This window comes from Galeopterus variegatus, unplaced genomic scaffold, assembly GCF_000696425.1.
Source record: "Galeopterus variegatus unplaced genomic scaffold, G_variegatus-3.0.2 Scaffold8269, whole genome shotgun sequence".
Classification (NCBI taxonomy): Eukaryota; Metazoa; Chordata; class Mammalia; order Dermoptera; family Cynocephalidae; genus Galeopterus; species Galeopterus variegatus.
The window spans coordinates 1-22,918 of record NW_007734380.1 but is presented as its reverse complement, the minus strand read 5'-3'; the positions used below and the strand labels follow the sequence as shown (position 1 = coordinate 22,918).

Below are 22,918 nucleotides of genomic sequence, written 5' to 3'. Positions count from 1 at the left end.
TTGGTACAGAAAGAAATACTTTACTAGTTAGAGGACCAGGAAATAAGAGAGGAGCCTAAAGGGAATGGAAAGAATTGGAATAATCACTGTGGAGTATGTGCCGGGGAGTCCACTAAGGTGAAAACAAGTAATTACCAAATAGCTGTAGGCAAAGGAATGTGTTGGTGGTGGAGGCTGTTCGCTTCACACCTATATCAGGAGTCTGGAACCACAGGAAAGGAAGGCATTGAGATGTAAGGAGGGGTTGCAGCTTCTCAGGCAGAGAGCGAACTGGGATGCTTGCAGGAGCTTCACTGATATCTCTGTCTGCACTAGAAAGAGGTGATTATGGCAGAAAGTTACAACCATAACTTCTTTGCACAATTTTTATTGGATTATGATTAAAGGTGGGTATTTTAAGACCTTGTCTAAAAGATTGTAAAATTCTTGAGCCTAGGCATTCTCCATATCTTCAATTAATTTTCCATTTCCTCTACTGCAATATTTCTCATGTTATAGGAATTCAATAAAACCATGATTTTATTTTTATTCAAAGGATTATAGGGAACGGTAGGAGATGGTAGGGATGGCAGAGGAGTCCATCTGAAGAAAACTTTTTATGCCATCCTCTAACTTAAGCCAATTTGGGGAAAGGAGCTTTTTAGAGAGAATGAAGCTGCCAAAATGACTTTTCAAGCTGTTCTATCCAGATTTTAGATAATCTAAACTGGAATCTCTGACAAAGCCACAGCTGGAAGAAATCAGCCATTACTACAGCTTCATGGGTAAGCAGGAGAGATTTTTAGTCCTATTAATTATACAAAAACATGCAATATTTACCGCATATACTTGCATCATGATAAACTTGAAATGGTCCTGTTTTGGGGGGGAAGAGGAGAGGAAGAACAATGATTGATATACAAAAGAGTTAACACCAAGTGTGCGTGGTATATTTAGTACTCTTGCATCTTTAACAGAGGCCCAGAAAATTGACTTGAAATTTGACTTAAGCTTTTTGTGCTAACAAGGATATAAAATTTGCACACTTTACATAAATAAACATACGCTCAAACATGTTACTTTTCTGCATGGACAGATGGGTCACATGCTCAGAATTACAGCACATTCTTATTCTGACAGCTCTGCGCAGTGCTCTGCATCCACCTTTGCTGTTGGCCACATGTTATATTACCGCTTGTGCCCTGAGCCTGAATCTTAAGGTAGCTACAGCGTGGCATTTTCCTTGAACAGTGATAGGCAAGATTTAATTGACCTCATTATTCTTGGATTCTCAAAGGCTCGTGTGCTGTGCCCATTCACTAACACTGTTCTCAGGGGGTGTAAAGCTGTGTCCAATTATTCTTCTTGCATGTCATTGAATGACTCAGTGACACCTGCAGCAGCCTTTTCTGCATTATAATGACTCCATTCCTGAATTTATAGTGAGTTGGAAATTCTAGGGGCTAGTGGGGTTTTGTATTTTTGTCTGGGTTTTGCTCCATTTCCTATTTTTATAAATAGACCCTTAAATAGGCTGAAAGCTATAAGATAACCAAATAGCTGGTTTATCTATTAAAAATCCCCAAATGGTCATTATGCAGAGACAAACATAATCCCAGATAATTGATTTATATGAAATTGGGGCTTCACTGATTGGAGGTTGGTCAATTCCCAGTTACAGGCTGACCTGAGACGCCTTCAGAGCTCAAACTGAGAAAGATTAGGCTCATGTCTAGGATGGGAGAGAGAGTGGCTGGAAGAAAAGATGTTTCATTTACTTAATGTCGAGCAATAAATCCCAAATTTAGTGGCTTAAAAAAACAATGAAAGAAAAGATAATGTTTCATTTACTTAATGTCGAGCAATAAATCCCAAATTTAGTGGCTTAAAAAAACAATGATTTGCTTATTTCTTCTCATAATTTGTCAGACCAGACCAGGGACTGGCTGGGTGATTCTTCTGCTCCGTGTGGCATCAACTTGGCTGCATGGAACTGGTGGCTGGGCTGAGCTGGAAAGTCCAAGAAGGCTTCACTCATATGTGTCGTGCCCCAGGGCTCCTCTGCATGGTCTTTCTTTCTCTGTGTTCTCTAGAGAAATAGAGCCAATTAAATGTGTATGTGTGTGGTGTGTGTATGTGTATGTATACACAGATACGTGTATGTATGCATATACATATACATATGTATAGAGAGAGAGATTGAGAGAGATTGATTTATTTTAAGGAATTGGTTCACATGCTTGTGGAAGCTGACAAGTCCAAATTCTGTAGGATGGACCAGAAGGCTGGAAACTCAGGGAGAAGTAGATGTTGCAACTCAAGTCTGAAGGCTGTCTGCTGGCAGAATTATCTTTCCTACAAGGGATATATATGTATTTTTTCCTAAGGTCTTCGACTGTTTGATGAGGCCCACCCATGTTATGGAGGGTAATCTGTTTTACTCAAGTGTACTGATTAAATGTTAACCTCATCTAAAAATACCTTCATAGCAACATCCAGTTGTGCTTGACCAAATATCTGGGTACTTGTTACATATTTTATGTGCTAAGCTAATACATAACATTAAGCATCAACTCTCCATGTGGTTTTTCATCATTCAGTAGTTTAGCCCCATCTTTTTTACAGCATGGCAGCTGGCTTCCCAGAGAGAAGAAGTAGAGTCTGTCAGGCCTGGGCTCACAGGTCCCAGAATATCATTATTGTTGCATTCTATTGGTCAAAGCAAGTCACAGGTCTAGTTCATAGACGAGGAGAAAAAAATCGAATTTCGTTCATGGTGTGAGGAGCAGCATATGTGGGCAGGCATGAGAGGAACAGCTGGAGCCTTAGCTATGACAATCTTCCCTCTGGCCACAGCAATTCATGTCCCTTTCCTTAAAGTTCTCATCACATTACAGCGCTAGGCTCAGGTTCAAAGTCCAGGATCTCATCATCTAAATCAGGTACATCTGAAGTTGAGGTTTTTTATGTATAGCTCCTCTTGGTCCAGAAGCTTGTAACTAAAACGATATGTTCTGCGTGCATCCCCACCCCACCCAACATACACTGATGAGACAGCGATTACTGCATCCTTCGCAATGGACTTGGTGATTGAAAAGAAGGGAAACGAGAGACAGAGAAATCACTATTTCATAGCAATTCTGGGGTCCAGCTGGGAACATGTTACCAATTCCCTCAAATTAAGGGGCAAGGAATATTTCTTGAAAAGAACCCAGTTCTCGGGATGTCGCTTTCTATTCCATTGTTCTCAGTGGCTCTTGGCTGTGTTCTCCAAGTCATCCTTTTCCATAAGAAATGGCCCATGTTTGCAACCTGAGTAGCTTTCTCAGCCTTTTTTATACCAATAAAAGTTTGGAGGCCTAGAGTCCTCTTTTCATTCTGTCTTGCCACTCTGTCTTTTAGTCCAAGACGGTACACCTTCTTTAAACACTGTAGTTTTCGTAAGTATCCAATTATATCCCATTCCATTAGGCAAAAGCTATTTCCCCAAATCTCTTTAAGATGGATACTTTTCTACTTTAGGCTGAGAGTCGGGATGCTATGGAGAAACATCTTTAAGATTTTTAGCTAAGTATCCAATTATATCCCATTCCATTAGGCAAAAGCTATTTCCCCAAATCTCTTTAAGATGAATACTTTTCTACTTTAGGCTGAGAGTCGGGATGCTATGGAGAAACATCTTTAAGATTTTTAGAAGCCCTTGTCTTCCAGCTGAGTGGATCTTACAAGGGTTTTAGGAGGTATCTGACTGCCACATCACTGAGTTGATATTCACTCTGGGGCCACATTTTCCTAGCAGCACCCTAAATTTGATCAGAGCCCATTTCTTACTCTGAGAACCTTTTGCCATCTGGAGGGGCTAAGAATGAGAAATAATTTTATTTCCTAAGCTATCAAGTCCTGAGTTGGACTTTGTGGCTTAAAACAAAAGTTTATTATTTATTATGGGCAGGACTTGCCTTAGCAAGTCTTCTGCTCCATGTGGTATTGCTTAGGTCCCTTACTTGTCTGGATTTGCTCAGTAGCTGATCTGGGATAGAAGGTCCAAGAAAGCTTCACTCACATACATGTCACCTTTCAGCCTGTACATGTAAACAGCTTGAGCCTCCTCACATCATGGCAGACTGTTGAGACTTTATATGGTAGCCGGCTCCAAAAGCAGGTGTTTTAAAAGAACAAGGCCTGCTCAATGTGCAAGCACTTATTGAGCCTTTGCTTGCATCATGTTTTCTAATGTCCCTTTAGCCAAAGCAAGACATATGGCTAAGCTAGAATAAGCATGGGAGGGACTATATAAGAGTAGGAATATGAGAGGTAGCGCTAATTAAGGGTCAACCATGCAACTATCTCCCACAGAGAATGATTTATAGCCAAACAGGTATAGATTTGTCACCTTCTTCTACCTTTTATTAGTAGTGTAGCTTATGGTAAATTGCTGTACTTTTGAGCTTCTTATTTGCTTCTGTAAAATAGAAAACATGGCGTATACACCAGTATATTTTGTGGCAATTGTAACCACACACACATGCACGCACAGACACAAAGTTCCTACAGTGATACTCAACAAATTGTTACCATGTTTTAGTGGTTATTTGGCAAACCAGCTGTTAGATATTGAATGGGCCAACTGGATTTGCCATATCAGGCCAGACTGTAATCAGAAGTCAGTGTTTGCATAAATCAAGGTGATTAAAGGTAAAAAGAGAAAAACTTGGAAGGGAAAATAGATATAAGAGATGATAAGTTCTTGGCCGAAAGCTGTTGGCCTTAGTAGAGGTGGGAGTTTAAGATCAGGGCTCTCAGTGATATGGGAATACACAGTGATCAGCTTAGGATCTGGTGATGTTAGGCTGTTTGTGGATGTCTTTGTATTAATGTAGAAAATGAGGGGATTTATCTAACATTGACCACGTTTACAAGGGGTATATCAGCTTAGGATCTGGTGATGTTAGGCTGTTTGTGGATGTCTTTGTATTAATGTAGAAAATGAGGGGATTTATCTAACATTGACCACGTTTACAAGGGGTATATCAGCTTAGGATCTGGTGATGTTAGGCTGTTTGTGGATGTCTTTGTATTAATGTAGAAAATGAGGGGATTTATCTAACATTGACCACGTTTACAAGGGGTATATCAGCTTAGGATCTGGTGATGTTAGGCTGTTTGTGGATGTCTTTGTATTAATGTAGAAAATGAGGGGATTTATCTAACATTGACCACGTTTACAAGGGGTATATCAGCTTAGGATCTGGTGATGTTAGGCTGTTTGTGGATGTCTTTGTATTAATGTAGAAAATGAGGGGATTTATCTAACATTGACCACGTTTACAAGGGGTATATCAGCTTAGGATCTGGTGATGTTAGGCTGTTTGTGGATGTCTTTGTATTAATGTAGAAAATGAGGGGATTTATCTAACATTGACCACGTTTACAAGGGGTATATCAGCTTAGGATCTGGTGATGTTAGGCTGTTTGTGGATGTCTTTGTATTAATGTAGAAAATGAGGGGATTTATCTAACATTGACCACGTTTACAAGGGGTATATCAGCTTAGGATCTGGTGATGTTAGGCTGTTTGTGGATGTCTTTGTATTAATGTAGAAAATGAGGGGATTTATCTAACATTGACCACGTTTACAAGGGGTATATCAGCTTAGGATCTGGTGATGTTAGGCTGTTTGTGGATGTCTTTGTATTAATGTAGAAAATGAGGGGATTTATCTAACATTGACCACGTTTACAAGGGGTATATCAGCTTAGGATCTGGTGATGTTAGGCTGTTTGTGGATGTCTTTGTATTAATGTAGAAAATGAGGGGATTTATCTAACATTGACCACGTTTACAAGGGGTATATCAGCTTAGGATCTGGTGATGTTAGGCTGTTTGTGGATGTCTTTGTATTAATGTAGAAAATGAGGGGATTTATCTAACATTGACCACGTTTACAAGGGGTATATCAGCTTAGGATCTGGTGATGTTAGGCTGTTTGTGGATGTCTTTGTATTAATGTAGAAAATGAGGGGATTTATCTAACATTGACCACGTTTACAAGGGGTATATCAGCTTAGGATCTGGTGATGTTAGGCTGTTTGTGGATGTCTTTGTATTAATGTAGAAAATGAGGGGATTTATCTAACATTGACCACGTTTACAAGGGGTATATCAGCTTAGGATCTGGTGATGTTAGGCTGTTTGTGGATGTCTTTGTATTAATGTAGAAAATGAGGGGATTTATCTAACATTGACCACGTTTACAAGGGGTATATCAGCTTAGGATCTGGTGATGTTAGGCTGTTTGTGGATGTCTTTGTATTAATGTAGAAAATGAGGGGATTTATCTAACATTGACCACGTTTACAAGGGGTATATCAGCTTAGGATCTGGTGATGTTAGGCTGTTTGTGGATGTCTTTGTATTAATGTAGAAAATGAGGGGATTTATCTAACATTGACCACGTTTACAAGGGGTATATCAGCTTAGGATCTGGTGATGTTAGGCTGTTTGTGGATGTCTTTGTATTAATGTAGAAAATGAGGGGATTTATCTAACATTGACCACGTTTACAAGGGGTATATCAGCTTAGGATCTGGTGATGTTAGGCTGTTTGTGGATGTCTTTGTATTAATGTAGAAAATGAGGGGATTTATCTAACATTGACCACGTTTACAAGGGGTATATCAGCTTAGGATCTGGTGATGTTAGGCTGTTTGTGGATGTCTTTGTATTAATGTAGAAAATGAGGGGATTTATCTAACATTGACCACGTTTACAAGGGGTATATCAGCTTAGGATCTGGTGATGTTAGGCTGTTTGTGGATGTCTTTGTATTAATGTAGAAAATGAGGGGATTTATCTAACATTGACCACGTTTACAAGGGGTATATCAGCTTAGGATCTGGTGATGTTAGGCTGTTTGTGGATGTCTTTGTATTAATGTAGAAAATGAGGGGATTTATCTAACATTGACCACGTTTACAAGGGGTATATCAGCTTAGGATCTGGTGATGTTAGGCTGTTTGTGGATGTCTTTGTATTAATGTAGAAAATGAGGGGATTTATCTAACATTGACCACGTTTACAAGGGGTATATCAGCTTAGGATCTGGTGATGTTAGGCTGTTTGTGGATGTCTTTGTATTAATGTAGAAAATGAGGGGATTTATCTAACATTGACCACGTTTACAAGGGGTATATCAGCTTAGGATCTGGTGATGTTAGGCTGTTTGTGGATGTCTTTGTATTAATGTAGAAAATGAGGGGATTTATCTAACATTGACCACGTTTACAAGGGGTATATCAGCTTAGGATCTGGTGATGTTAGGCTGTTTGTGGATGTCTTTGTATTAATGTAGAAAATGAGGGGATTTATCTAACATTGACCACGTTTACAAGGGGTATATCAGCTTAGGATCTGGTGATGTTAGGCTGTTTGTGGATGTCTTTGTATTAATGTAGAAAATGAGGGGATTTATCTAACATTGACCACGTTTACAAACATGTATTTAAGACTTTAAAACTGACACCATCACCAACCCTCCAGACTCTGTCTTTGCCTGTCAGAGTAACAACCCAGGACCAAACAACTTGTTCATGTTGCCTTCTTAAATACCTGTTGCAATTAAAGTATGAAAATATAATTGCTCACTTCATATATGTCAAGCTCTTTTATCTGCCCGTAATCCTGCCAACTGGGCCAGTTGTCGAGCTAGGGCTGGGTCTGGAGCTCACAGACCCCTCAAGTCCCTTGTCCAGACTGGGTCACAAACCCTTCACATGCCAGACTGGATCCCCAGACCCCTCACATGCCAGGCTGAGTCACCAGACCCCTCACACGCAGGTCTATGAGCTAGGTAACTGGCAAACAGGTCCTTGGAAGCTGTAGGTTGGAAAACATGGCCACATGTGGCAGACACCTGAGGCAGTCGCCAGCCAAGTTGTGGTGCCATGCATGTGCTCTAACTCCACCCACACACACACAAGTTGCTTACAATGAATGCGCCACACCACCCCCAACCAGATGGGCAGGCAAGAGGGCCTGATTAAATTATGCTATTTTCCCAATGATATATAATTTTGAAATAGGACATCAAACACACAGAGTATTAGGATCATCTGCAACCTTTATATCAGTGTCTAGAAGAAATTCCTTAACTTATTCATGCCATATACTAAAATTGGGTATATAGAAATAAAATAAACTTCCCCCCAATGATAATATATTCAGATTAGAACAAGTAGAATAATCATGAAAGTGGCAAAGGTAAGCTAGGTGAAGAAATCCACCCTGCCCCCTGGCAAAGGCTACCTGATATAAATTGAATGGAATAGAAAGAACTTCTAGGTGTGATTGCTAAATCTCTATAATTAACACTACAAAGACAAGAACAAAATGCACTAAGAACCAAGTGATTCATGCAATAGGCTTTTCCAACACAAAGCCTGTGACCAAAGTGATGTAAGGGGACATATGTGGGATAAATAGCATGAACAGTACCACATACCTCCCCAGTGGAATGTTCAGCTTTCTTGGTATATTTGCGTTTGTCTGCTCTTACTTTATAATAGCATAATGTGCTGGGAAAAGTCATGTCTGAATCAACAAAATATCCATGGTATATTGACATTTATCCCTAATTTATCAATTCTTTATGAACTTATTTACGTTACAGAAACATGTTGCAGAATTTATTGTGCTTTGCATGTGTGGGTTGGTAACTCTTTGTGTTTTATCTCATTGAATCTTCACATTAACTGCATGAGATAGGCACTATTACCAGAAGTGTTTTACGAATGAGGAGACCCACAGAAGTTAAATAACTTGCCAAAGTCTTTAAGGAAATACATAACAGTACATCAGAGATGGGGTTGAATAATCCCAATTTTTAGGGAGAGAAAGAAAGTAAATACCCCCCAGTTATATCCGCAGGGAGTAGAACATTAATCTTATTTCCTTTAGGTCTTTTTGCAAATGTTACTTTCACAGAGGCTGTCCATGGATCCTTATGTAGAATTATTCCCCACCCTCTGGATTTTTATTTTTAAAAAGTAGGCCATAGTTTTAGATACTCCAAGGCCAACTGCCAATAGTCACGTAGCCAAAATTTAAGTTATCCTGATTTCCCCCAAAGCACTAGGTCTAATCATAAACAAAACACAAAAGGTAAGCTTTTCATCCTAGTCAGCATGATTCAGTGTAATTAAAGCAATCAGCTACCGACAAATTAGCTTAAAGAGCTCTACTTGCCCTATAAAGAATGTGAGTTTATAATAGCCAATTACAACGAAGATTGATGTAGTTCTTCATTGATGCTTTAGAAGCTGCACTGTAAATGCTGTGAGTGGGGCTTTGGTCTGAGCTCTCTGGTTTGCAGACTGTTCTTTTGTATGCTCAACTTTTACAGTTTTTCTAATTTGATCTGATTTTATTTCTGACACTTTCTATTTACCTTCCCTCTTTAAATTTCATCCTGACTGCCTGACACTGTCAAACACTGTACATAACTCATTTATGTTGTTTGTTTTCTCTTTCCCCACATTAGTGAAATCATATAAAGGCAGGAATTTTTATATGTTTGTCACAACTGTATTTCTAGTGCCAAACGTAGACACTCAAAATAATTGCTTTGTGGATGAATACATCAAGTGATTAATTTTAGATAATGTTCTAAAATGGATATTTAAAAAGTTTCTGGTGAGCCTTTAGAAAAAAAAATGGGGATCATCTGGAGCTTATACTAGGTCATTGATAGTAAAGAATATCAGATTAAACTAATTTCCTTTTCCTGAAGGATCAGTATATCAGAGGAGTGCTATGCCCACTTGCCCATTGTCTATCTGGATTTCAGCAAGCATTTGTTAAAATCTTCCATGACAAACTTGTGCTTTAGATGTAGAAAGGCCGTTGATGATACCGTTAGGCAAAGTCATAGCCTAACAGCTGTATTCAAAGTCATAGCCTGAACAGCTGTATTCATAGGTCGATGTCTGTTTATAAAGAGGCCTCTAGTAATTGACTGGAGGATTTGGTCTTTAGGTCTGTCCTGTTCACCATTTTTTATTATTAATTTTGGGGGTGGCATTAATGGCACAAGGAGTTAATCCACAGATAAAGCAAAAGTGGGGGGACAGCTAGAATGATCATTAACAAAAGCGGCCTCTAGTAATTGACTGGAGGATTTGGTCTTTAGGTCTGTCCTGTTCACCATTTTTTATTATTAATTTTGGGGGTGGCATTAATGGCACGAGGAGTTAATCCACAGATAAAGCAAAAGTGGGGGGACAGCTAGAATGATCATTAACAAAAGCAGCATTCAAAAATACTCAACAAACTGGAGGGGAAAAGGAAATATAATAAAGCAAAACTTAAAAGGTGAAAATATAAAAATCTGAAACACCAAAGAGAGAAGTACTAATTAATGTTGTTTGAGGAGAAATAGTGGCAGAGGTGAGACCTAGTTTAATAGCAACTAGAGATTTAGTTGCTTGTAAAATAAGTATAAATCAATAGTATGACATGACACACCCCCTCGAGTATTTATTAACTCTTGGGTTTCATAGTAGAATTGGGTTAGAACAGGAAAAGTAATAATTCAACTCTATATTTGTGTTGACTCTTCCATATCTAAAACTGTGACTCCAGTCCGGGGTAATTCACTTTAAGAACGTTGAGAAACACCCCAAATTTGCCATCGCTATGGAGAGAAAAGTCAAGACTATACCATGTGAAGAATATCTAAAGCTGTGGTTTCAGACTTGTGGCCTTCAGATGTGTTTTGAATGGCCAATATGGGGTTTTTAGAAATTCGAATTAGTAGCAGATGTTTAAAAGTGAGTAGATGTCTCATTAAAATACAGACTTCTGGGTTTTGCTCTCGCATTCTTGCATGCAATCTTCACCGTCTGTGGAGATGTAGTGATCCTGTGTCTGTGCCCTTATCCCACTTTATTCATTTGCTTTAAATTCCTGGTGCCTATAGTATCCTGAGTGCTTGGGACCTGAAAGGAAACAAGTGGAGAATGCATGGCCTGAAAAGCAAGGTTGGGATGGGAGAGATACAAATATATCTGAAGGGCTTTCATAGGGTAGAACAACTAGCCCTAATCTGTGTGACCCCAGAAATCTCATTATAGGGAGGCATATTTAGGTAATTATAGGGAAGCATATTTCCATTAAAGATATAGAGTAACTTTTTCACAGTGACTTTAGATTTGCTGTGTTTTATTCATCTTTGGTTCATCAGTACTGATAAGAGTTTCTGACACATATTGATACTCAGTGACTACTTACCAAATGAATGAACTAAAACAGGTTTTGTGAATGGTGAATGCCATTCCAGGAGCTGCTACCATGTAAGCTCTTTGAGAGTAGTGATCTTTGTCTATTTTATTTTTGGCTGTATCTAAACACCTAAATCAGTGCCTGCCACAAAGTAGGTGGTGCTCATTAAATAGTTGCAGATTTCATGATTGGAGATATTCAGATGTGGTATATGGTCTACTTGCCAATGCTCTAGGAAAAAATTAAGTAGCTATACATGTGAAGGGTCATGAAATGAGGGGAATATTGAATCAGGTGACATTTATTTATTTATTTATGTTAACTTCTCAATATACATTGTAGTTGATTTTCATGACCCTTTACTCGTTCCTCTTTCCCCCCTCCCATCCCCCCTCACATCATATCTGTTCACTTGTCTTAACAAGTTCAAGGAATTGTTGTGATTGTTGTGTCTTCTTCCCCCCCCATTATTTGTTTGTGTTATTTATTTATTTTTAGCTCCCACAAATAAGTGAGAACATGTGGTATTTCTCTTTCTGTGCCTGACTTGTTTCACTTAATATAATTTTCTCTAAGTCCATCCATGTTCACAAAGTAGGTGGTGCTCATTAAATAGTTGCAGATTTCATGATTGGAGATATTCAGATGTGGTATATGGTCTACTTGCCAATGCTCTAGGAAAAAATTAAGTAGCTATACATGTGAAGGGTCATGAAATGAGGGGAATATTGAATCAGGTGACATTTATTTATTTATTTATGTTAACTTCTCAATATACATTGTAGTTGATTTTCATGACCCTTTACTCGTTCCTCTTTCCCCCCTCCCATCCCCCCTCACATCATATCTGTTCACTTGTCTTAACAAGTTCAAGGAATTGTTGTGATTGTTGTGTCTTCTTCCCCCCCCATTATTTGTTTGTGTTATTTATTTATTTTTAGCTCCCACAAATAAATGAAAACATGTGGTTTTTCTTTTTCTGTGCCCGACTTGTTTCACTTAATATAATTTTCTCTAAGTCCTTCCACATTGTTGTGAATGGTAGTATTTCATTCTTTTTTATAGCAGAGTAGTATTCCATTGTGTAGATGTACCACAGTTTCCTTTTTCACTCATCTGACGATGGACATTTGGGCTGATTCCAACTCTTGGCTATTGTAGATAGAGCTGCAATAAACATGGGAGTACAGGTGTTGTTTTGGCATGATAATTTCCATTCCTCTGTGTATATTCCCAGCAGTAGTAGTTTCCTTTTTCACTCATCTGACGATGGACATTTGGGCTGATTCCAACTCTTGGCTATTGTAGATAGAGCTGCAATAAACATGGAGTACAGGTGTTGTTTTGGCATGATAATTTCCATTCCTCTGTGTATATTCCCAGCAGTAGAATAGCTGGGTCATATGGCAGATCTATCCGTAATTGTTTGAGGAACCTCCATACTATTTTCCATAAACGCTGCACCATTTTGCAGTTCAACCAATAGTATATGAGAGTTCCTTTTTCTCCACAACCTCACCAGCACTTATCATTCCCAGTCTTCTGGATATTTGCCATCCTGACTGGGGTGAGATGGTATCTCAAAGTGATTTTGATTTGCATCTCCTGGATGCTGAGTGATGTTGAGCATTTTTTCATTTGTCTGTTGGCTATTCGTATATCCTCCTTTGAGAAATACCTGTTCAGCTCCTTTGCCCATTTTTTAATTGGGTTACTTGAGGTTTTTTGCTGTTAAGTTGTTTGGGTTCCTTATATATTCTGGTTATTAATTCTTTGTCAGATGTATATTTTGCAAATATTTTCTCCCACTCTGTTGGTTGTCTTTTCAGTCTGTCGATTGTTTCTTTTGCTGTGCAGAAGCTTTTTAGTTTGATATAATCTCATTTGTTTATTTTTCCTTTAGTTGCCTGTGCTTTTGGGGTCCTATTCATAAAGTCTGTACCCACTACTACTTCCTGGAGTGTTTCCCCTATGTTTTCTTTACAGAGTCTTATTGTTTCAGGATGTATATTTAATTCTTTAATACATTTTGAGTTCATTATGGTATATGGTGAGAGGTATGGGTTGAGATTCATCCTCGTACATATGAATATCCAGTTTTCCCAGCACCATATGCTGAAGAGGCAGTCTCTTCCCCAATGTGTAGACTTGCTGCCTTTGTCAAATATCAGATTGCTGTAGGCGTGCGGGTTGATTTCTGGGTTCTCTATTCTATTCCATTGATCCATGTGTCTGTTTTAATGCCAGTACCATGCTGTTTGGGTTATTATAGCTTTGTAATATAGTTTAAAATCAGGTAGTGTTATGCCTCTAGCTTTATTATTTTTTTTGCTCAGGATTGCTTTGGCTATGTGTGGTCTTTTCTTATTCTATATAAATGTCTGGATAGTTTTTTCCGTTTCTGAGAAGACTGTCATTGGAATTTTGATAGCAATTACATTGAATCTGTAGATCACTTTGGGTAATACGGACATTTTTACAATGTTAATTCTTCCAATCTAAGAGCTTGGGATATCTTTTCATCTTCTTGTATCCACTTTAATTTCTCTCCACAGTGGTTTTTAGTTCTCTTCATAGAGATTTTTCACATCCTTGGTTAACTTTATTCCTAAGTATTTTATTTTTTTGGTGGCTATTGTAAATGGGCTATCTTTCTTGATTTCTTTTTCTGCATGTTCACTGTTGGAGTATAGAAATGCTACTGATCTTTGTCTGTTGATTTTGTATCCTGCAACTTTGCTGAAATCATTTATCAACTCTAATAGTTTTTTTGTCGCGGCTTTAGGCAATACAAAGGATCATATCATCTGCAAACAGGGGCAGTTTGACTTCATCTTTTCCAGTCTGGATGCCCTATATTTCCTTCTCTGCTCTGATTGCTTTGGCTAGTACTTCCAACACTGTGTTGAATAGGAGTGGTGAAAGTGGGCATCCTTGTCTAGTTCCTGTTTTTAACAGGAACGATATAGGGCGATATTGGCAGTGGGCTTATGGCTTTAATTGTGTTGGGATACTTTCCATCAATACCTAACTTGTGGAGAGTCTTTATCATGAATAAATGTTGAATTTTGTCAGTTGCTTTTTCAGCATCTATAGAGATGATCATATGTTTTTTGTCTTTACTTTTATTAATGTTGTGTATCACATTTGTTGATTTGCATATGTTGAACCAACCTTGCATCCCTGGGATGATTCCCAGTTGATCATTCTGGATAATTTTGTGTTTTGTTGCTGTATTCTGTTAGCCAGTATTTTATTGAGGATTTTTGTATCTATATTCATCAAGGATATTGGCCTGTAGTTTTCTATTTTTGATGTATCTTTGTCTGGTTTTGGTATCAGGGTGATGTTTGCCTCATAGAATGAGTTTGGGAGAATAGCCCCTTTTTCAATATTTTGGAATAGTTTGTATAGAATTGGTATCAGTTCCTCTTTGAAGGTTTGGTAGAACTCTGCAGTGAACCTGACTGGTCCTGGGCTTTTCTTTATTGGGAGCCTTCTGATAACAGCTTCAATCTCTTTTATTGTTATTGGTCTGTTCAGACTTTCAATATGTTCTTGGCTCAGTTTTGGTAGTTTGTATATGTCCAGAAATTTAAAAAATTTCCTCCATATTTTCAAATTTGTTGGATATAATTGTTTATATTAGTCTCTAATGATTCCTTGTATTTCTGAGGTTTCAGTTCTAATATCACCTTTTTCATTTCTAGTTTTTTTATTTGGTTTTTCTCTCTTCTTACTTAGCCTTGCTAAAGGTTTATAAATTTTATTTATCTTTTCAAAAAAACCAACTTTTTGTTTCATTGATCTTTTGTATCATTTTTCAGGTTTCTATTTCATTTAGTTCTGCTCTGATCTTAATTATTTCTTTCTGTCTACTAACTTTGGGTTTGGATTGTTCTTATTTTTCTAGATCTTTAAGGTGATGTGTTAGGTTGTTTATTTGCCATCTTTCCATTCTTCTGAAGTAAGCATTTAATGTAACCAATTTCCCCTTTAGTACTGCTTTTGCAGTATTCCATGGGTTTTGGTATAATGTGTCATTATTTTCTTTAGTTTCAAGAAATTCTTTGATTTCCTGTTTAATTTCTTCTTGGACCCATATGTCATTAAGTAGAATGTTGTTTAATTTCCATGTGTTCGTATAGTTTCCAGAGTTTTGTTTGTTATTGATTTTTAATTTTAATCCATTGTGATCTGAAAAACACATGGAATAATTCCAATTTTTCTGAATTTGTTGAGACTTGCTTTGTGACCTAACACGTGGTCTATCCTGGAGAATGTTCCATGAGCTGATGAAAAGAATGAGTATTCTGAGGTTGTTGGATGGAATGTTCTGTAGATATCTGCCAAGTCCAATTGGTCTAAAGTGTTGTTTACATCTTGTGTTTCTCTACTGATTTTTTGCCTAGATGATCTGTCCAAAGTTGAGAGTTGGGTGTTCAGATCCCCTGGTATTATGGTGTTAGTGTCTGTCTCATTCTTTAGATCTAATAGTGTTTGCTTTGGCTGCTCCAACATTGGGTACATATATATTTATGATTGCTATGTCTTCTTGATGGATAGATCCTTTTATCATTATATAATGGCTTTCTTTATCTCTTTTTATGGTTTTTGTTTTAAAGTTTATTTTATCTGATATAAGAATAGTTACCCCAGCTCATTTTTCTTTTCTCTTTTCATGGTATATGTTTTTTCATCCTTTCACTGTTAGTCTATGTGTGTCTTTACAGGTGAGGTGAGTCTCTTGAAGGCAGCATATTGTCGGGTCCATCAGTTTAATCCAATCAGTCAGTCTGTGTCTTTTGAGTAGAGAATTTAATCCCTTTAAATTTAGAGTTATTATTGAAAGGTGTTGATTTACTCCTAGCATTTTATTGATTTTTGTTTAGATGTCTTAAGTGTCTTTTGTTACTTTCTTCCTAATTTTCTGTTTGTCTTCTGTATTTGTTAATTTCTTGGGGTGGTAGATAAACTATTTTTTTCTTTATTGTTAGTATTTTTGTTTCACTGATAGGTTTTGTTCTTTCTTGAGTATTCATGCCAGTGATGGTTATTTTTGAGGTATCAAACTCAGTACTTCATTGAGAATTTCTTATATGGCTGGTGATGTGGTAGTGAACTCCTGCAGTTTTTGTTTGTCTGAGAAATATACTATTTGACCTTCAATTTGGAAGGATAGCTTGACTGGGTAAAGTATTCCTGGCTGGCAATTTTTGTCCTTTAGTATTTTGAATATATCATCCCATTCTTTTCTGGCTTTTAGGGTTTCTGATAAAAAGTCTGGTGTTAGTCTGATTGTGGTTCCCTTATATGTGACTTACTGCTTCTCTCTTGCAGCTTTTAAGATTCTCTCTTTGTCTTTGAGTATTGCCAGTTTGACTGTAATATGTCTTGGACAGGACCTTTTTGGGTTGAATATGTTTGGGGATCTTTGGGCCTCCTGAATCTGAAGATCTGTGACTTACCCATATACTTGAGAATTTTTTGCTATTATTTCTTTGAATATGCTTTCAATGCCTTTTTTCTCCCCTTCTGGAATACCCATGATTTGGATATTTGAGTGTTTAAGTTTGTCTGTTAGCTCTCTTAAATGTTCTTCAATTTTTTAGTTCTTTTTTTTTTGGTCTGCCTGCGTTAATTCAAACATCCTGTTTTCAAGGTCAGAAATTCTCTCTTCTGCTTGTTCTAGCCTGCTGGTTAGACTCTCTGTTGTGTTTTTTATTTCATTGAATGAATCCTTCAGCTCCACAAGCTCTGCTACATTCTTTTTCAGGGTATTGATTTCTTTGTACGTTTCTTCTTTCGGATCCTGTACATTTTTTTGCATTTCATTGTGTTGTCTAACTGGGTTTTCTTGTAGTTTCCTTAGAATTGTTGCTTGAAATTCTTTGTCAGTCATTTCAAGGACTTCCTGTTCTACAGGATCTAGAGCTTGGGAGTTATTCATTTCCTTTGGCAGTGATGTATTTCCTTGATTTTTCATGTTTCTGGTATTTTTCCTTTGGTGTTTAGTCATCGTGGCAGGGGTTGTCATGGTCCACTTGTCCCTCCCTGATGTCTGGACTGGATCCTGGAGTGACTGCCAATTCTGGTCTGCAGGAACTAGCCTGTGCTGGGAGTCCCACGGTGCCTGCCTGTTCCAGCAAGCTGGCTTGGGATATGTGGGTCTCGTGGTTCTCGGGCCTCTCTGGGCAGCAGGGACTGACCTGGGCTGGGTGTGCCACAGCGCCTTCCTGTTCTGGCACAACTGACTTAGGGCATGTGGACCTGGTGGCTCTCAGGCCGGTCTGCATGGCGGAGATTGGCCTGGACTCGAGGGTCTTATGTTACCTTCTTCTTCCAGTGCAGCTGACTTTGGCTCTCGGGCCTCTCTGGGCAGCAGGGACTGACCTGGGCTGGGTGTGCCACAGCGCCTTCCTGTTCTGGCGCAACTGACTTAGGGCATGTGGACCTGGTGGCTCTCAGGCCGGTCTGCATGGTGGAGATTGGCCTGGACTCGAGGGTCTTATGTTACCTTCTTCTTCCAGTGCAGCTGACTTTGGGCATATGGACCTGGTGGCTCTCAGGCCGGTCTGCATGGTGGAGATTGGCCTGGACTCGAGGGTCTTATGTTACCTTCTTCTTCCAGTGCAGCTGACTTTGGGCATATGGACCTGGTGGCTCTTGGGCCTCTCTGGGCAGAGGGGACTGGCCTGGTCTGGGGGTCCCATGGCCTCTGCCTTTTCCAGTGTGGCTGACTTGGGGTGTGTGGGCCTGGTGGCTCTCAGGCCTCTCTGGGCGGCGGGCACTGGCCTGGGCTGAGGATCCCACAGCGCCTGCCTTTTCTGGTGTGACCCTGAATCTGGTGACATTTAAAGTCACACCCTGAGAGCCTATCACACAAGTGACATGGAATGAGATTATGGATTTTACATTAAATATTAAACATAATAATATTAGAGAGAGCAAGACATCTGGCCTTCCGAGTGGGAATCTTTGTAGCGCTAACAATGAAAGAGAGAATTAAGAATGTGATGTTAAAAGGGCAAGAAGATTTTTGTTCAGATGTGCGCCCAGTGCCACACTGTGGAAAAGGGAGTCAAGCACAAAACTGGGCCCAATCTCCGTGGTCTTTTTGGGTGGAAGGCAGGTCAGGAACCTGGATTCTCTTCCACAGATACCAAGAACAAAGTCATCACCTGAGGAGAGACAACAATCATGGCGAATTTGGAGAATCCCAAGAAGTACATCCCTGGAACAAAAATGATCTTTGCTGGCATTAAGAAGAAGGCAGAAAGAGCAGACTTGATAGCTTATCTCAAAAAAGTTACTAATGAGTAATAGTTGGCCACTGCCTTATTTATTACAAAACAGAAATGTCTCATGACTTTTTATGTGTAACATAATTTAATTGACCTCATACATCAGAATTCAGATCATGAATGGCTGACAGAATATTTTTGTTGGGCAGTCCTGATTTAAGAAAGATTGGTTTGTGGTTAATATAATAGGTTTTTTGAATTTTGATAGTAATTCCAGTTCAGTAAATACTATCACTGTTTTCCCCTTCTAAAGATATGACTGGACTTGATTGGTTTTATATCTAGATTTATAACTGATTATATGAATAAATTTCATTACTGGAGAAATCCCTTCACTGCCTTAGAAAAAAATATAAACATAATAAAATGAAAGTAAAATATGTATGTGTAGTAGCAAAACTAAGAGGTGAAGCATTTTGCCAATTATTTATTTATGGTATGGACAAAGAAATTATTTGCTGGACTTTTTTCAATTGAAATAGCTAATAGTTTAAGATTTTTCTGATATTTGAGTACATCTTATATCCATATTGTGGATTGCTATATATCCATAAGATTGCTTTCCAACTCTTTTGTGCCAGCTAAGAAATGGTTAATAATTCTTATGTGATGAAAATACATTTTATCCCCTGACATTTGTAATATAACTTGTAAAATTCATGTTGCCTTGAGGTTTGGAGTGATTTGTTATTCTATCTTTCAAGGAAACCCATGATGACAAATCAAACCATTGGGAATGAATTTCAATGTTCATTGTGTAGTGTGGTAATTGAAGGTTACATTAAAAAATCATCTTATAACTAACCTAGAAAATAATATTTAGAGGCCAAACATGGGAAAGGAGCAAATTGTTAAGTATCTAGTTTTTAAGTGCTTGTAAAAATTTTATGTACATTTTATTGTGAAACTGTAGCAGTTTTAGTATTCTCAAAATCAAGAAAATGGAAAAATTGCTTTATAACCTTGAAGGAAAGTCTAAAGTCCTGAATTTGAGTGCTGGGAATGAATGTATTTGGAATGCATTCCTGAGGGAGTGTATGCTAACTATGAAAAGCAATAGCTTATTAAATTCTGAGAAACTTTTAGTTTCTTTGAAGGGGGTATATTAACTTATTTTTGCTAAACATTATTTATAAGGGGTAGCATTTTCCTCTGAGTATTTAGTTTCAGGACAAAGAAAAGGAGCTCTTACTTGTGAAAAGGTTATTGGATACTTAGTGGGGGATTAGACCTATGAATCATCATGTGTACAGCACAGATCATGAAGAATGGAGAAATTCCTATCACAGAATGATACTGCGTAACCTTAGAATCCTATACTGTGTCATCTAATAATGTATTGAATGTACACAGCTTCTGTCTCTGAGGAATACTTAGTAGTTTATGGATTTGTTTTAGTTAATTTTCACAGCTTCCTCATAGGGCATATTGGACATATTACTTTAACCCTAGTTGTAGAGCCAGCCTTAGGTAAAATGATGATATAAACACTTTTATTTTGGTGGCTTTTCTGCTTGCTGTGACCCCTCCTCTTTGCACAGCACTTTGTTTCCCTATCCTTGATTTAAAGGAAAAAAATTTTATGAATTTTTATATTTCATAAATGTGTAATGGAAAATCCCAAATAAGTGCAAAAGTACAGAGTATAATGCATCCTAAGTGCTCATCACCCAGCTTCAACAGTTCTCAATATATAGCTAATTCTTGTTTCATCTGTATCCCCACCCACATTTCTCTCCACTAGGAGTATTTTCAAGCAAATTCAACACATAATATTCTTTCCTCTGTATTTTAGTATGTGTCTAAAAATAGTCTTTTAAAAAATTACCTCAATAGCTTTAAAAGCTTATAAATTTCCTAAGTACATACCCTAATAATTATCGCATTTTTCTGATTTTTAAGATAATTTTAATTTGTTTGTATGGGAAATGGTTCCAGATGGTTAACAGATTGAAATGTGTTATGTATCTTAATTCTCTTTTAGACTCTGAATTTCCTCTTTCTATCCTCTCTTTCTGCAATTTTTTTGTTGGAAATAAAACTGGGTCACATATCCTACAGAGTTTCTCACAGGTTGGATTTTGCTGATTACATCCCTATGATGTTGTTCAACATAGTCACCTGTCCCTTGAATTTTCTATAATGAATAGTTAAATCTAAAGGCTTGATGAATACTTTATGCTTCATTATTTTGAGAGGATAAGCATATTTTGTTTTGGCTTTTTTCCTCAGATGTGCTGAGGTATAATTGAAAAATAAAATTTGTATATGTTCAAGGTGTACAAGGTAATAATTTGATACATGTATATGTTGTAAAATGATTACTTCAATCAAATTATTCAACGCATCCATCCCCACACATAATTACCTTTTGCTATGTGTGTATATGGTGAGAACACTTAACATCTACTCTTTTAACAAATTTCAGGTAAACAATACAGGCCTATTAACTATAGTGATCATGTTGTACATTAGATCCCCAGAACTTATTCATCTTATAACTGAAAGTTAGTACCCTTTGACCAACATTATGCCATTTCCTCCACGTCCTAGACCCTGACCACCACCAATCTACTCTGTGCATGTATGAGTTTGACATTTTTAGATTCCACATATAAGGAAAATTATATAGCATTAGTCTGTCTGTGTCTGGTTTATTTCACTTGGCATGATATCCTCCAGGTTCACTCATGTTTTCTCAAATGGCTGGATATCCTTTTTATGGTTGAATAATATTCCAATGTACATATGTAGCACATTTTTTTTTTATCCATTCATCTGTTGATGGACACAGGTTGTTTTGATATCCTGGCTATTGTGAATAATGCTGCAATAGGTATGAAGATGTACACATCTGTTCAACATAATGATTTCATTTCTTTTGGATATATCCCCAAAGTGGGATTGCTGGATCATATGGTAGTTCTATTTTTAATTTTTTGAGGAACCTCCACAGTTTTCCATAATGGTGGTACCAATTTACATTCCCACCAACAGTGTACAAGAGTTCTCTTTTCTCCATGTCCTCACCAACACTAGTTATAGCCATTCTACCAGGTGTGAGGTGATCTCTCATTGTGGTTTTGATGTTCACTTTTCTGATGATTGGTGGCATTGAGCACCTTTTCATATACCTGTTGCCCATTTGTATGTCTTTTGGAGAAATGTCTATTCAGGTCCATTTCTTAATTGGGTTATTTGGTTTTTTGCTATAGAGTTTTAGGTGTATCTCGTATATTTTAAAAATTAACTATATCAGATATATGGTTTGCAAATATTTTCTACTATACCATAAGTAGAAAATATTTTCATTTTGTTGATTGTTTCCTTTGCTGTGCAAAATTTTTTCAGTTTGATGTACTCCCACTTTTTTATTTTTTATTTTGTTGCCTATACTTTTGATGTCATATCCAAAAAAATCATTGCCAAGATGAAGTCAATGAGCTTTTCCCTTATGATTTCTCCTAGCAGTTTTACAGTTTCAGGATTTTAATCCATTTGATTTAATTTTTGTATATGGCATAAGGGTCCAATTTCATTATTTTTCATGTGGATATTCAGTTTTCCAGCAGAACTTACTGAAGAGACTGTCCTTTCCCCATTGTATATTTTTGGTGCCCTTGTTGAAGATTAATTAACTGTATGTGCATGGGTTTATTTTTGGTATCTCTATTCTGTTCCATTGGCCTATGTGTCTGTTTTTATGCCAGTACCATACTGTTTTGGTAACTATAGCTTTGTAATATAGTTTGAAATCAGAGCGTGTGATGCCTTTAGCTTTGTTCTTCTTTCTCAAGATTGCTTTGGCTATTTGGGATCTTTTGTAACTGTATGTGCATGGGTTTATTTTTGGTATCTCTATTCTGTTCCATTGGCCTATGTGTCTGTTTTTATGCTGGTACCATACTGTTTTGGTAACTATAGCTTTGTAATATAGTTTGAAATCAGAGCATGTGATGCCTTTAGCTTTGTTCTTCTTTCTCAAGATTGCTTTGGCTATTTGGGATCTTTTGTGGTTCCATACAAATTTTAGAATTGTTTTTTTCTATTTCTGTGAAAAATGCCATTAGAATTTTTATAGGGATTGCACTGAATCTGTAGATCATTTTGGGTAGTATGGAAATTTTAACACTATTAAAGCTTCCAATCAATGAACATGGGATATGTTTACATTTATTTGTGTCTTCTTCAATTCTTTTCATCAATGTCTTACAGTTTTCAGTGTACAGATCTTTCACCTTCTTGACTAAATTTATTCCTAAATATTTAATTCTTTTTGATGCTATTGCAAGTGGTATTGTTTTTCTTAATTTCTTTTGCAGACAGTTTGTTGTTAGTATAGACAACTGGTTTTCAT

At 37.5% G+C, this 22,918-nt stretch overlaps 1 pseudogene; it reads left to right on the top strand.

Moving 5' to 3' along the window:
* Positions 1-17,551: 17,551 nt before the first annotated feature.
* On the top strand, positions 17,552-18,580 carry LOC103608300 (annotated as a pseudogene).
* The last annotated feature ends 4,338 nt before the right edge of the window (positions 18,581-22,918 follow it).